The sequence below is a fragment of the Eriocheir sinensis genome, chromosome 67, assembly GCF_024679095.1.
Source record: "Eriocheir sinensis breed Jianghai 21 chromosome 67, ASM2467909v1, whole genome shotgun sequence".
Classification (NCBI taxonomy): Eukaryota; Metazoa; Arthropoda; class Malacostraca; order Decapoda; family Varunidae; genus Eriocheir; species Eriocheir sinensis.
Genome location: NC_066575.1, coordinates 5,522,845 through 5,538,862, shown reverse-complemented (window position 1 = coordinate 5,538,862; position 16,018 = coordinate 5,522,845).

Sequence of the window (16,018 nt, the reverse complement as noted above, 5' to 3'; positions counted from 1 at the left end):
CCCATATGTACTTTTTTTTCTTCTTTTCTCCTCCTCCTCCTCCTCCTCTGTTTACCCTCCTTCTTCTTCTATTCCTCCTCTTCCCTGTCTTTCTCTTTATCATTCTCCTTTTATTTCATCGTCCATCTTATTTTCCTATTCTTCTTCCTTCTTCTTTTTTCTTCTTCTCCTCCACCTCCTCCTCCTTCTCTATGTCTTTTCTTCTTCCTCCTCCTCCTTCTCCTCCCTTTCGTTTTCCTTATCTTTTTCCTCGTTTTTTCCTTGTTTCTCTTCTTTATTCCCCTGTTCTTCCTCTTCCTCCTTTTACTCTTTTATTTTTTGTCTTTTTCTTCTTCGTCGTTTCCTCCACCTCTTCCTTCTCCACTTTCTGCTCTTCCACTTCCTTCTCCTTTATCCCTATTTCTTCTTCCTCTTTATTCCTTTTCTTCTTTTTCTTCTCCTCCTTCTCAACTTGTTTCTTGTCCTCCTCTTTCTCCTAGTTATCAATTCTCCTCTTTAACCTTTTCTTCTTCTTCCTCTTTATCCTCTTTCTTCTTCCTCTTTTCTTCCTTCGATTTCCTTTCTTTTCTTCTTTTTCTTCTCCTCCTTCTCCACTTGTTTCTCCTCCTCTTTCTCTTAGTTATTTCTTCTCCTCTTTAACCTTTTCTTCTTCTTCTTCTTAATCCTCTTTCTTCTTCCTCTCTCCTTCTTTCCTTTTTTCTTTCCGTTAATACTTTTTCCCTTGTCATTCCTTTCTTTAAACACTTCATATAATATTTTCGTTTTCCAAGTCCGTCTCCTCTTTCTTATATATTATCTTTGCCTCCTCCTCCTCGTCCTCCTCCTCCTCCTCCTCCTCCTCCTCCTCCTCCTTCACCCCTTCACCCTACAATCCTTCACCTCTGTCCACTTCCTTTACTGTCTCCCCTTCATCCTTCCATCCTTCCATCACGAGGTTGACGACGAGGAAAAAATATGTATAAGGTTGTCAATGTGGAATGTTACGATGTTGGTGAGGTGGAAGAGGTGGATGAGGGATGAATGTGGTAGAGGAGGAGATAGAGGAATGAGGTTTGTTATTGTTGTTATTGTTGTTATCATTATTATTATCATTATCATATTCTCTCTCTCTCTCTCTCTCTCTCTCTCTCTCTCTCTCTCTCTCTCTCTCTCTCTCTCTCTCTCTCTCTCTCTCTCTCTCTCTCTCTCTCTCTCTCTCTCTCTCCCCGCGTCTGTCTGTCCTTTTATATGAGTTGTTATCTTTGGCCTTTTCTTTTTTTTCTTTTATTTTCTTTCCTGGTCATATTTTCTTCTCTGTTCCTCCCTCCCCCCTCCTGTCCATCAGCTGTCTTCTCTCTCTCTCTCTCTCTCTCTCTCTCTCTCTCTCTCTCTCTCTGAATTATAATATATCCTGTTGCTGTTATGTCTGTCTGTCTGGTCTATTTTTCTTTCATTTTTATTTTTATTGCTTTTTTCTTTCTTTCTTTCTTTTATTTTCTTACATTCGTTCGTTTATTGTTGCTCTGTCTTCTTTTCGTTTCTTCTATATATCTTTCTATCCATTTATCTGTCTGTCTGTCTGTCTGTCTATCTGTCTGTCTGTCTCTAATTCCTGTCTTGCGCTCTCTCTTGTTTTCATGTCTGCCTGTATATCTATCTGTCTATTTTTTTGTCTCTCTGTATCTATTTTGTCTGTGTCATGTTTTCTCTCTGTCCGTCTGTCTCTTTTTCTTCCATTTTGTCTTCGTCTGTCTGTTAGTCTTATCTTCTGTCTTAACGTGTCTTCCTGTCAAGTCGGTTCATCTGTCTCATCTTTTTCTGTCTATCTTTCTATATACCTTCTGTGCCTGTTTACTGTGTCTGTCAGTCTGTCTGTCTGTCTGTATGTATGTATGTATGAATGTATGTCTCATTGTCAGGTCTGTTTCTCAACTTTCATTGTATTCTGTCTATTTTTCTACCTTTTTACTATGTTTGTGAGTGTGTGTCTGTCTATATGTCTATCTGTCTGTCTGTATGTATGTATGTATGTCTCCCTACCAAGTCTGTTTCTTAATTTTCACTTAATTCAGTCTATCTTTCTATCTTTTTACTATGTTCGTGATTCTGTGTCTGTCTATATGTATATCTGTCTGTCTGTATGTCTGTATGTCTCCTCCTCCTCCTCCTCCTCCTTCTTCTTCTTCTACTCCTCCTCCTCCTCCTTATTCTTCTTCTACGCCTCCTACTCCCTGTCGTTTTCTCTACCATTCTTCTTTTTCATCGTCCTTCTAATTTTCCTCTTCCTTATTTTCCTATTTCTCCTATTCTTCTTGTTCCTCAATTTTCACCGTCTTTCATCTACCCTTCAACCCTTTTAGTCTCCTTATCATTGTGTGTTTGTCCGAATGTCTGTCTTTGTGTCTGTTTGTATGTCTGTATGTCTCCCTGTCAACTTTGTTCCTCAATTTTCACCGTCTTTTCATCTACCCTTCTACCCTTTTACTTTCCTTATGATTGTGTGTTTGTCTGTCTGTCTGTCTGTCTGTCTGTCTGTATGTCTGTATGTCTCCCTGTCAAGTCTGTTCCTCAATTTTCACCGTCTTTTCATCTACCCTTCTACCCTTTTACTTTCCTTATGATTGTGTGTCTGTCTGTCTGTCTGTCTGTCCGTCTCCCCCTCAGGAAACGACAACCCGGAAACCAACCCTCCCGCCTACCCATGGAAAGCTTAGAAGGAGAAATCTCAAATCAAATCAGCTACAAAAAAATAAATATAAAAAAACAATTAATGATCACCTGCCTCAAGTTGATTATAGTGGGAAAGAGTAGAGGTTGTGGGAGAGGGGGAGAGGGGAGTGAAAGATGATGATGACAATGAGAGGATGATGATGAAATAGGAATAAGCAATAGAAAGTAAAGGAGAATAGAATAGAAGAGTAGTGAGGAGAGAGAGGAAAACATGTATAACTATAAGAGGAAAAAAAGAAAAAGGGAAAAAAAGAAAAAAAGAAAAGAAAAAGGAAAGAAAAGGCGAATAATAATAAGTGGATTAGGATTAAGAAGAGGAGGAGGAGAAGGATGATGAAGAAAAGGAATAGGAAGTAACGTAGAAGAGAGAGAGAGAGAGAGAGAGAGAGAGAGAGAGAGAGAGAGAGAGAGAGAGAGAGAGAGAGAGATTAATATACGCGGGAGTAAACAAAACGAACAATACAAGGCCACGCCCACCTTGCCCCGCCCTTACTAAAAGCTATTGGCCCTACCCCCTGCTCTCTCTCTCTCTCTCTCCATCTCTTCTTACCTCATCCATTTCTTTCTATTAATTATCTTTTTTTCATCCTTATTTTCTTCCTTTTCCTCTTTCTATTAATCCTCTTTATTATTTTATTTCTCTCTCTTCTCCTCTTTCACTTTCTTCTCTTGTCTTCCCTTCTTCATTACTTTCTATTCATTCCTTTTCCTTCATCTTCCTCCTCCTCTTTCTCTTTTCAATCCTAATTTACTTACAATTATTTACTTTTTCTTCCTTATTCAATTTTCCTTTTCTTTCTTTCCTTTTTCTTTTTTTTCTTTTCTTTTTCCTTTACTTTTTTCTCCTTTTCTTTTTTTTCCTATTTCTGTTTTTCCTTTCCTTTCCTCTTCTTCTCTTCTCTTCTCTTCTCTTCTCTTCTCTCCTCTTCTCTCCTCTCCTCTCTCTCTCTCTCTCTCTCTCTCTCTCTCTCTCTCTCTCAGCTTCCCACCCTTCCTCTCTCTCCTTCCCTCCACCACTTCACCTTTGCTCCCTCCTCGGCCCCTCCCTTCCTCCCTGCTTCCCTCCATCCCTCTTATGCTGCTATTTCCTCCCCTCCCTTCCTTTCTCTCTCCTGCTTGCCTGCTTGCCCTTGCTCTTGCCCTTCTACCTCTCCCTATCTCCACCAACATCAACATCATCATTACGTCTCACAAACAATATATTTCCTGTGACCTTTCTTGTAATACTTCAAACACTAAATACATTCTATACATCATGACTTTTAATATAACACCACCATCATCACTATCATCACCATACCATTGAAACCATCATCATCACTTTATAATCACTACCATCAACATCTATACTGTATACTTCACTACCTTCAAATCATTATTAACATAACACCATCATCATCATCACCAACATCACCACAGCATTAACATCATCACTACTAAACAACTAACATCACTGCTATCATCATTGTCACCATCATACCCCTGAGATCACATTCTTAACATCACCACCACCACCACCACCACCATCAACACCATCAACACCACACCCTTAACGCTGCATACTTTGACACCGCTACTCTAAACACCACCACCGCCATCATCACCACTAACACCATACCATCAACATCACCATCACCACCACCATCAACACCACTACTCTGAACACCACCACCACCATCATCACCACTAACACCATACCATCAACATCACCATCACCACCACCACCATCAACACCACTACTCTGAACACCACCATCTCACCGTCACCACCAACACCATATCATTGACAAAACCACCACCACCCTCACCATCACCACACCCTTGAGATCACATCCTTGACACCGCCACAGTAACACCCCCGCCGCCACACCTCTCAAACGTGTCACACCTTTTAGCATATCTCTGCCACGCGCGCTTACAAGGTTGACTCACTCACTGCAGTTTGAAAGTGATTATGTTTAAGGATGAGTTCTTGTTTGAATTTCTTTCGTTCTTATTTTCTAGGTTAGTCTTTTCTTTGTTTTTTGTTTGTAGTTTCCTTTCTTTCTGTCACTTATTATCTTACACGCTTAATCACTCTGCCTATCTATCTATTTATCTATCTGACTTTATGTACAACTCTTTTCTATTTTCCTCTTTCTATTCCTTTTTCACCTTCCTTAATCTACCACTAACTACTACTACTACTGCTACTACTACTACTACTACTACTACTACTACTACTACTACTACCAGCACAAAAACCACCCAACCCACTATCAAAAACAACGACAACTTTTTCTCCTCCTCCTCCTACTACTACTACTACTACTACTACTACTACTACTGCTGCTACTGGTTGATAATGATAGTAGTGGTCGTAGTAGCGGTCGTCGTGCTGCGGCTATTTCGTCCTCCTATGATTATCGCCGATGAATATAAATCACCTCCGCCAGGTTACGTAGCAATCAGGAGCCCGGCTGATGAATACGTTTGTTACCTGGAGCTGTTTACCTGGTGTGTTGTAACTGACCAGGTGTGTGTGGGGGAGGGCTGGAGGGAGGAGGGGTAGAGAAAGGTAGCTAGGGAGAGGGCGAGAAAGAGAAAGAAAGAAAGTATAGATGGAAGGAAAGAGAGCGAAAAGAGAGGTATAAAAATAAAAAATAATGACAGATACAACGAAAGAAAGAGACAAGTAAAGACAGACGGGAAAATGAAACAGGAACAGAAAGATAATGAAGGAAAGATTGAAAGTGGATGAGAGAGAAAAAAGAAGAAAGAAAGGAATGAATAAAGAAACGAGGAAAGAAACACACACACAAAAAAACCCCGCAAAGAAAAAGAACCGGAAAAAAGTATACAGAAAAACAGACAAAAAAAGGGTAGAGAGAATGAAAGAAAACAAAGAATTATGGAAAGCAGAAGAAAGAGAAAAGAAGAGAGAGGAAGATAAAAAGGAAGACAGAGAGAAAGAGAATGGAGGAAAGAGAGAAAAGGGATGTGAGAGGGCAAAGGGGAGGAGAAAAGGGCCAGAGGGGAGAGAATGGAGGAAATGGAGAGGGAGAGAAATTAGCATCTTGAAGGGTGGTGGAGATTTAATGATTCTGTGACTTTCTTTTCCCTTCTCCTTCCCTCCATCCCTCCATTCCCTCCTCCTCCCCCTCCATTCCCTTTCCAATGTGGTGTTGAAGGATTGGTGAAAGGGGAGATGGAGGGGGAAGAAAGGGAGGGAAGGAGGAAAGGAGTAGGGAGGAAATAAACGAGGAAAAGGAGAAGAGTAAGTAGAGAGGATAGAGGAAAATAAAACACAGAGTAAGGAAAGAAAGAATGAGATGAGGGAAAGGAAAAGAAATATGGAGAATGGCAAGAAAGAGGAAGTAGAGATAGAGGGTAGAGGGAAAAAATGCAATAAATAGAGGAAAAGAAAGACAACAGTAGAAAGGAAAAGAGCTAAGGAAAAGGAGAAGAGAAAGTAGAGGTAGAATGGAGAAAGAAAATAAACAAAATAGTAAGAGAAAAAAGAAAGAAAATAAAAATGAGGGAAAAAGAAGAAAAAAAACATGAGTGAATGAATGAAGGAAGTACTGACGAAAATAAGAGAAGAGGAAAATAGAAAGGCGAAGGATAGGAATAGAGACGAATGAAAAGAAGGGAGGAAAGAGGAAAGGGAAATAATATAAAGGAGGGAAGAAGGAAAATAAGAGAGAGAGAGAGAGAGAGAGACGGGGGGGTGGGGGTCAGAGGCGCCGCTCCTAGTGAACAAAAACATGCCTGAGACTTTGGTTCCGGGAGAGTGTGGGACCGGAAACTATCCTTCTCTCTCTCTCTCTCTCTGTTATCATTTCCTATTACTCATGTCTAACCTATTTTTTCTTCCTCTTTCTTTCACTTATTTTTCGCTGTTCTCCTTTTTTTTTTCTTCTTGTTTTCATTATTTTTTCTTGTTTTTTTCATTCACTTATTCTTTCATTGTCTTTTTCTCATTTTCTTTCATTCATTCACTTATTTTTTCACCGTTTTCTTTTTCTCTTGCTTTCATTCTTGCTTCATTTCTTTCTTGCTTTTTATTTTCCTTCTTTTTCGTCATTTACTTCTTTCATTGTTCTCTCCCTTTCTTTCATTCTCATTCGTTTTCTCTTACATTCTTTCTTTCTTTCCCATACGTTGTTTCTTTTGTTTCTACTCTCTCTCTCTCTCTCTCTCTCTCTCTCTCTCTCTCTCTCTCTCTCTCTCTCTCTCTCTCTCTCTCTCTCTCTCAAAAAAAAAAAAAGAACCAAGAGACATTGTTACCAGATCCACACCCTGAAGAAATAACCTTGACGAGGACGAAGACGAGGAGGAGGAGGAGGAGGAGGAGGAGGAGGAGGAGGCATAAACAAAGAGAAGACGAGGCGAGGTGAGGCGTGTTACTTTGTGTTGGTAAAAGTGTTGAAACCTTTATGGGCGTGAAAAAGAGGTTGTTGTTGTTGTTGTTGTTGTTGTTGTTGTTACTCTGTAGGTGATCAAGGTGTTTGTTTGCACTGATCACTTTCCGTCTACCTGTTATCTACCTGTTGTTGTTGTTGCTGTTGTTGTTGTTGTTGTTGTTGTTATTGTTATTTTTGTTGTTACTCCACATATGACTCAGATGTTGGTTCGCCTTGTTCACGTTCTGTCTGTCTGTCTACCTGTCTGATATATGATGGTCTGTCTGTCTGTCTGTCTCTTATTGATTTTCTTTCTTGCTTCAATCACTTATTTCTCCAGTGTTTTCTCCTTCTTTCATTCCTATTCTTTTGTTTCTCTTACATTCTATCTTTCCTTCCGTCTTTCTGTCTGTCTGTCTACCTGTCTGATAATGATGGTCTGTCTGTCTGTCTGTCTCTAATTGATTTTCTTTCTTGCTTCAATCACTTATTTCTCCAGTGTTTTCTCCTTCTTTCATTCTTATTCTTTTGTTTCTCTTACATTCTATCTTTTCTTCCGTCTTTCTGTCTGTCTGTCTACCTGTCTGATATATGATGGTCTGTCTGTCTGTCTGTCTGTCTCTAATTGATTTTCTTTCTTGCTTCAATCACTTATTTCTCCAGTGTTTTCTCCTTCTTTCATTCCTATTCTTTTGCTTCTCTTACATTCTTTCTTTCTATTCTTCTGTCTGTCTGTCTGTCTGTCTGCCTGTTTGTCTGTCTCTATCTGTCTACCTGTTTGTCTACTTGTAGTAATGATGATGATGATGATGACTCGTACGTGTTTCCCAGCCCTCAGCGAACCTTCCCATGTTTACCGGTGACTGATGGAAACCTGAAACGCGTCTAAGCACCGCCAGCTGTGCCGTGAAATGCGGGTCAAGACAGTGACATGGAGTGGGAAAAATTGTTATGGAGGCGGGAAATGACAAACAAATTCAAACTTAAACCGGAACTTACTTAAACCTAAAGGGCTTCTCAAGTACGACCTGCGCCATGTAATACCGGGTTTCTAGTGGGGAAAATGTTATGGAGGTTGAAAATGGGGAAAAATCTTAAAACTTAAAACCTAAACTTAAAAACAACCGCAAGTGCCATGGATAATAGATATAAACGGAAAAAGTATAAATGGAAAAGGAAAAATAAAAACCGCTAAAAATAAGTCCTTCTAATCTAGGGGTCAAGGTAGAGACATCTAGTGGGGGGATTTTTTTTATATATGTGGTGCATGGAAGAAAAAAGTGCTACCTACGCCTTTTGATGTATGCAAATAGAGACATAAAAGAAGTTACTCAGACGATGGTGAATGTTAAGACGGATGTGTGGGTTTACGCGTGAATGAAACATGATTAAGAGAGTAAAAAACTAAAAACTAATACTACAAGAGAAACATTAAGTAGACAAATGTTATGAGGAGATCAATGGAGGGTAAGACATGCTGGCAAATGTTGGAGGAATATTAAAGAACGATAACAACATGACTTTCTAACTTCTTTTTTCTCTTATTTTTTTCTCCTTTTCCAGACAGCAACAAGAAAGATCAAGCGAAAGGAGAAAAAGAAAGTCATCTAATTTTAAGGTTAAGTAAAGTGAGTGTTGGGATTATTACTAAAAGTTGAAATAAGCTGAAAAAGTAGAGAGAATACTGACCAGGAAAGGGCAAAAAAATCATTATGAGAAAATTAAAGCGAAGTATTGATAAAAGGTTGAATAGTACTGAAAGAGCATTGAAAAGGTTTATATTAATGTCTGGAGAGAGTTAAGGAGAAAAATTACCGAAGAAAAAATAAACTATGGTAGGGATTAAGGGAAGATTGAAGGACGGAAAAAAAACATGGTGTCAAATGGTGAAGGAATATTACAGCGTTTCTAATGAACAAAAGACTTCTCAATTTACGAAATGTTGAAGAGTTAACGTTGGTGAATAGAAGTGAGTTTGGCGGAGGGCAGAAAAGGTTGTCAGAGGTTAGGGATTAATAGAAAGTTAGGGAAAGTCTGTTTGAAGAATATGGGAAGATAGACACGAGTAAATAATTGTTTGGAGAAATAAGAAAGGCAGAGAAGTTAAGAATTGTATGAAGATATAGTGATGGAAGAGAAAAGTTAGGCATCGTTAGGGAAGATTGAGATTAGTAGAGGGGTAGTAGATAATTGTTAAAAGAGTTAGAGGTTGTAGATAAGAGGTAAAGAAAATTTGTTTGAAGAGATAGAGATTGACGAGAAAAGTTAAGAAGAGTTAGGAGTGATTGAGATAATAGAGAAGAGGAGGTAGTGGATAATTGTTGGAAGAGATATAGGTTGTAGATAAGAGGTAGAAGAGAATTGATTGAAAAAGTTGCGGTAGTAGAGACAAGAACCGTTAGGAGAGATAGAGATAGTAGAAGAGTTAGTATAGAGAATTTTAAAAGATAGATAGTAGTAGAGAAAAGGCAGTAGATAATTGATAAAAGAGATAGAGATTGTAGAGAAGAGGTAGAGGAGAACTGTTTGAAGAAATAGCGGTAGTGGAGACAAGTTAAAAATCGTTAGAAGAGAAAGAATAGAGGAGAGGTAGAAGAGAATGTTTAGATGATACAGAGGAAATAGAGCAGAGTTAGTAGCGATGTGTTAGAAGAGAGAGGTAGAAAAGAAAAGGTAGAAGAGAACTGTTAGAATAGAGAGAGGTAGAAGAGAAGAGAAGAGAACTGTTAGAAGATAAAGTAGAGAACTGTCTGAAGAGATCCGAATGACAGAGAGAAAAGTTAACAATCGTATGAAGAAATCACAGTAGAAGAGAAAATTTACGAACCATTGGAAGAGACAGGAACGACAGAGACAACTTAAGCGGCAAAACACAACATTACGCCGAGCTTCCGCAACACACCACTCTTGAATTAATAGCGAAGTGTGCGTCCCTAACCAAAGCAAGCAGCACATCACAGGTTAATAGAATCGTATGAAGACTTCCCGGCAGCAGCAGAAGCAGGTTAAAAATGATTGAAATGATAGAAAGCGTGAGAACATGGAAGGAAAACGAAGGAAAAGGAGAAATCGTCCGTAAAAGGTTAAGGGCGTGATGGGGGAGTGAGCAGCTGTTTAAAGCGAGTGTTTGAGCGCCTTAGTTAAAGAGATTGAGAAGCATAAGAAGTGAAATTTTAAGTAGGGGAAAAAAAATAGGAAAATATATATAGATGAAATGAAAGTATAGATGCACATGAAAGTTTAAAGGAGTCAACAATAAGTGAATGGTGAATGTAAGGTGAAGTGTTTCAGAGGATTGTTGTGTAAAATTAAAAATAACAAAAACATATACATAGATGAAATGAAGTATAGATTCACTGAGTTTAAAAAAAGTGAGAGAGTAAATGGTTGAGTTTTAGAGGACCATCGTGTGAAAACTGAATTAAGGAAGTACACAGATGAATAAACAGAGATGAAGAGAGGTAGAAATTCATGTTAAAAGGTTAAGTATAAGTATAAATTCACAGGAGTTAAAAAAAAAGGCGAATAGAAAGTGAAGGGTGAACGTATTGGAAGTTTTAGAGGAATATCGTGTGCAAACTGAATAAGTGAAAAATTAAATGAATGAAAAATAAAGGTAGAAATTCAAGTTACAGATTATTTATAAGCTTACATTCACGTGAGTTTAGAAGGAGTGACGAGGAAGTGAATAGTTGAAATAATAGAGGTGTTTTATAGAATTATCGCATGAAAGTTGAGAAAGTAAGTAAATAGATGATAAATATAGAAAAAAATAAAAGTAGAAATTCATGATAGAGGTTAATTATGAGTATAGATTCGCGTAAGAATTTAAAAGGAGTGAAGAGAGAGTAAATAGTGGACGTAATGGAAGTTTTAGAGGAATATTATGTGAAAACTGAATAAGCTAAATAAACAAATGAATAAATACAGATAAGATAAAGGTAGAAATTCATGTTAGAGGCGAAATTCAAATACAGATTCAGGTGAGAGTTTAAAGGAAATGAAGTGAAGTGAATGGTTGAAATAATGAAGGTTTTAGAGGATGATCGTGTGAAAACTGAATAAGGTAAATAAACAAACGAATAAATACAGATAAGAGAAAGGTAGAAATTCATGTTAGAAGCGAAATTCAAATACAGATTCAGGTGCGAGTTTAAAGGAAATGAAGAGTAGTGAATGGTTGAAATAATGAAGGTTTTAAAGGATGATCGTGTGAAAACTGAATAAGGTAAATAAACAAATGAATAAATACAGATAAGAGAAAGGTAGAAATTCATGTTAGAGGCGAAATTCAAATACAGATTCAGGTGAGAGTTTAAAGGAAATGAAGTGAAGTGAATGGTTGAAATAATGAAGGTTTTAGAGGATGATCGTGTGAAAACTGAATAAGGTAAATAAACAAACGAAAAAATACAGATAAAATAGAGGTAGAAATTCATGTTAGAGGCGAAATTCAAATACAGATTCAGGTGCGAGTTTAAAGGAAATGAAGAGAAGTGAATGGGTGAAATAATGAAGGTTTTAGAGGAATATCATGTGAAAACTGAATGAGGTAAATAAACAAATGAATAAATACAGATAAAATAGAGGTAGAAATTCATGTTAGAGGCGAAATTCAAATAAAGATTCAGGTGCGAGTTTAAAGGAAATGAAGAGAAGTGAATGGTTGAAATAATGAAGGTTTTAGAGGATGATCGTGTGAAAATTGGATAAGGGAAATAAAAAGATAAATGAGTAGACAAAATAGACGGTAATTCAAGCAAGAGTTTAAAGGAGTGAAGAGAAGGTGAATGGCGGACGAAAGGAGGAGCGTTAGAGAATCATGATGTGAAAGCTGAATAAGGGAAATAAACAGATGAATGAATATAGACAAAATAGACGGTAATTCATGCAAGAGTTTAAAGGAGTGAAGAGAAGGTGAATGAAGGACGAAAGGAGTGTTAGAAGATCATGATGTGAAAGCTGAATAAGGGAAATAATTAGATGAATAAATATAGATAAGATTAAAGAAGAAATCCAAGTTTAAAGGTTAGGAATAATAAAAGGTTAAGAAACAGTAATTTATGCAAGGGTTTAAAGGAGTGAAGAAAAGGTGAATGGCGGACGAAAGAAGGAGTGTTAGAGAATCATGATGTGAAAGCTGAATAAGGTAAATAAATAGATGAATAAATATAGACAACATAAAAGAAAAAATCCATGTTTAAATGTTAAGAATAATAAAAGGTTAAGAAACAGTAATTTATGCAAGGGTTTAAAGGAGTGAAGAAAAGGTGAATGGCGCACGAAAGGAGGAGCGTTACAGAATCATGATGTGAAAGCTGAATAAGGGAAATAATTAGATGAGTAAATATAGATAAGATTAAAGAAGAAATCCAAGTTAAAAGGTTAAGCTCATAATGAGGGAACGAATGGCGAGTTGATGAGGGCGTTTAAGTGGCCGTCTTAAACTGACAAAGATTGAAGAGTGAAAATCAAGATAGGAAATAGGAAACCACTTTACGAGAGAGAGAAAAAAAGAGCAAAATCAACACCTTCATTTTAAAAGTTTCAAGATTCCAAAGATTTTAATGGTTACAGAATAAGTACTTTCACACCTTTGAGAGAGTGGTGGAAGAAGAAGAAAAAGAAGAAGACGAAGAAAACGAAGAAGAAGAAGAAGAAAAAAAAAAAAAAAAGAAGAAATAGAAGAGGAAGACGAAAATTAAAAAGAAAAAAAAAGAGGAAAATAAGATGAAGAAGAAAGAAAAGAAAGAAAAATAGAGGAAGAAGAAGAAAAAGAAGAAGAAGAAGAAAAACAACAACAACAACAAAAACAACAGAGAGAGAGAGAGAGAGAGAGAGAGAGAGAGAGAGAGAGAGAGAGAGAGAGAGAGAGAGAGAACATTAATAAAACCCCCACTTTTCTCTGACATAAGTGGATTCCAGGCGCGAAAGTAACGATAGGAAGAACACACGAGCCGGGGCGAGATGAAAGAAATTATGCACTAAGACCTGACTTTCTATTAGTACGTGTATTGAATAAGTGTCATGCGTGTGTGTGTGTGTGTGTGTGTGTGTGTGTGTGTGTGTGTGTGTGTGTGTGTGTGTGTGTGTGTGTGTGTGTGTGTGTGTGTGTGTGTCCTCGTCTTGCTTCATTTTTTTTATTTTTTTCGCCTTTTAGTTCGAGGATTAATTGGCGTGTGAGTGGCGGTTCTTCTGGTCTCGCTTTCTATTTTCTTTCTGTTTGGTTAGCGTAATACTTTCTTTTGTTTTTTTTTCAGTAATTCATATATTCACTTCCCTGGTTAATTTCTCCTTTGTGGTTCAACGGCTTTCATATCTTCATTTTTTAACTTTCGCCATTCTTTTTTAATATTCTTCACTCAACTCGTCGTTAGTCTGTATACCTTTCTGCATTAAGTTCGTCATTGATTTCTTAATTAATTTATAAGTCCATCTGTTTTTTATTCATTTCTAACTTCATTAATTCATTTGAAACACTTAATCGATTTCTGACTTTATTCTTTCATATTGCCAGTCATTTAATAATCTCCTCATCAATTGGAACCTTTTTCATTCATTACCAACTTCTTCATTCATAGTGTCAATCATTTATCACTTCATTCATTTCGTCATTCATATCTAACTTCCTTCATTTTCAACTTTCTTCATAAATTTCGTCATTCATATCTAAATTCCTTCATTTTCAACTTCCTTCATAAATTTCGTCATACATATCTAACTTCCTTCATTTTCAACTTCCTTCACAAATTTGGTCATTCATATATAACTTCCTTCATAAATTTGGCCATTCATATCTAACTTCCTTCATTTTCAACTTCCTTCATAAATTTGGTCATTCATATCTAACTTCCTTCATAAATTTGGTCATTCATATCTAACTTTCTTCAACTTCCTTCATAAATTTGGTCATTCATATCTAACTTCCTTCATTTTCAACTTCCTTCATAAATTTGGTCATTCATATCTAACTTCCTTCATTTTCAACTTCACTTCATAAATTTCGTCATTCATATCTAACTTTCTTCAACTTCCTTCATAAATTTGGTCATTCATATCTAGCTTTCTTCATTTTCAACTTCCTTCACAAATTTCGTCATTCCCTTCTTTCATTCATTCATTTTGTTAAGGTCAATCATTTCAAACTGTCTTCATTCATTTCTTTCTTAACTGGTTTTCTTCCTTCCGTCCTTTTCTTGCCATTTGACTTTACCATATTCTTCCTTTCTTTTTTCTTTGACCTATTTTCTTCATTTTCATTTACTTTCTTTTCTTAGTATTCGACTTTCCTCCTCCATTTCCTCAGCTCCTTTCTTTTCTTCATACTTGCCTTTCATTTCCTCGTCTTTTCCATCATTCCTTTCTTTCAATATGTTCAACCTTAATCCTCCTCCTTTTTTCCTCCATTCCTTTATTTTCCTTTTATTTGACTTTCATTTCCCATCTAGTTTCCTTTCTATATAACCTTAATCCTCCTTCACTTTTCCCCCATTCCTTTCTTTTCCTTCTATTTGACTTTCATTTCCTATCTACTATTCCTCCGTTTCTTTCTTTTCTTCCTATTTAACTTTCATTTTCCTTCTCTTTTCCTCTATTTCCTTATTTGCCTGACATTTCACTTTCATTTTCCATCTCCTTTTCCTCCGTTCCTTTCATATCTTCCTATTTGAACTTTCGTCTCCCTTTTCTTTTAACTTTCTTTCTTTTTTTCAATTATGCAGTGTCCCCTTCTCCTCTTCCTCCTCCTGCCACGGACACACCGAGCTCAAACGTTCTTTTTACGCCTTACTTTCTCCTTGTTTATATTCATTACTAGTAGTTCTCCTGAGTCGTGTTTTTAGCGTTACTCCGTCTCCTGTCGATGTGGAGGAGGAGGAGGAGGAGGAGGAGGAGGCTTATTTCCCAGTCATCCTCAGTGGAGTAACAACATGAAAGTGGTGAGGTATTTTAATATCAGGGGAGGAGTTTTATCTACTTATCTATCCACTTATATCTACGAGTATTTATCTATTTTGTCTTCATTTTATATTGCTAACAAGATAACAATACTCTTTACAGGGATTAATGGGAGGAGGAGGCAGAAGCAAACACGGAAATTGCTATAACAAAAAAATCGAATAATATTAACCAAGAAAGTAAAGAGTTCAGCCTGTTTAAAAATGTTTGAAAGTTGAAAATGAAGGAAGTTAGATATGAATGACGAAATTTATGAAGAAAGTTGAAAATGAAGGAAGTTAGATATGAATGACGAAATTTATGAAGAAAGTTGAAAATGAAGGAAGTTAGATATGAATGACCAAATTTATGAAGAAAGTTGAAAATGAAGGAAGTTAGATATGAATGACGAAATGAATGAAGTTATTAATGACTGACAGTATGAATGAAGAAGTTGGCAATGAATGAAGACGGTTTTGTGATCCTGGTGATAGTTTTACACGACCATTACAACCTGAACTTGAAAATCACCCCAAGAATACCCGGTTCATCTTTTCTGTGGCCTTATAAAATAGTCTCAATGGAAGCCCAATATGTTTAAGAATATGGACCTTAGCCTCTCAAAACAAGACTCCCAGGTTTTCTACAGTTTAGCAGAGACACGCCAGTCCTCGTCGACAGACCGACTTGGTCGGCTAGATTTCGATCGCCGATAGAGTCGGTCTGTTCTCTATAGTCTAGCACGCGCTCCAGATCAAGAGGAATACGCGAGCTTCCCATTCACCCGTTTTCTCTCATGCACCACAATCCATTTTCTCTATTCACCGCAGACTGAACGAAAACGACGAAACGCTGCCTTGGAAACTGGCTTCAGGAGACGGAGGATATACCAAAATAGGAAAACTAATCATACATATTAGAATGATAGAGCAAAAATAAGGAAACTATACGCACAAAATTAACGAAATATCACAAAAATCACGCATACTA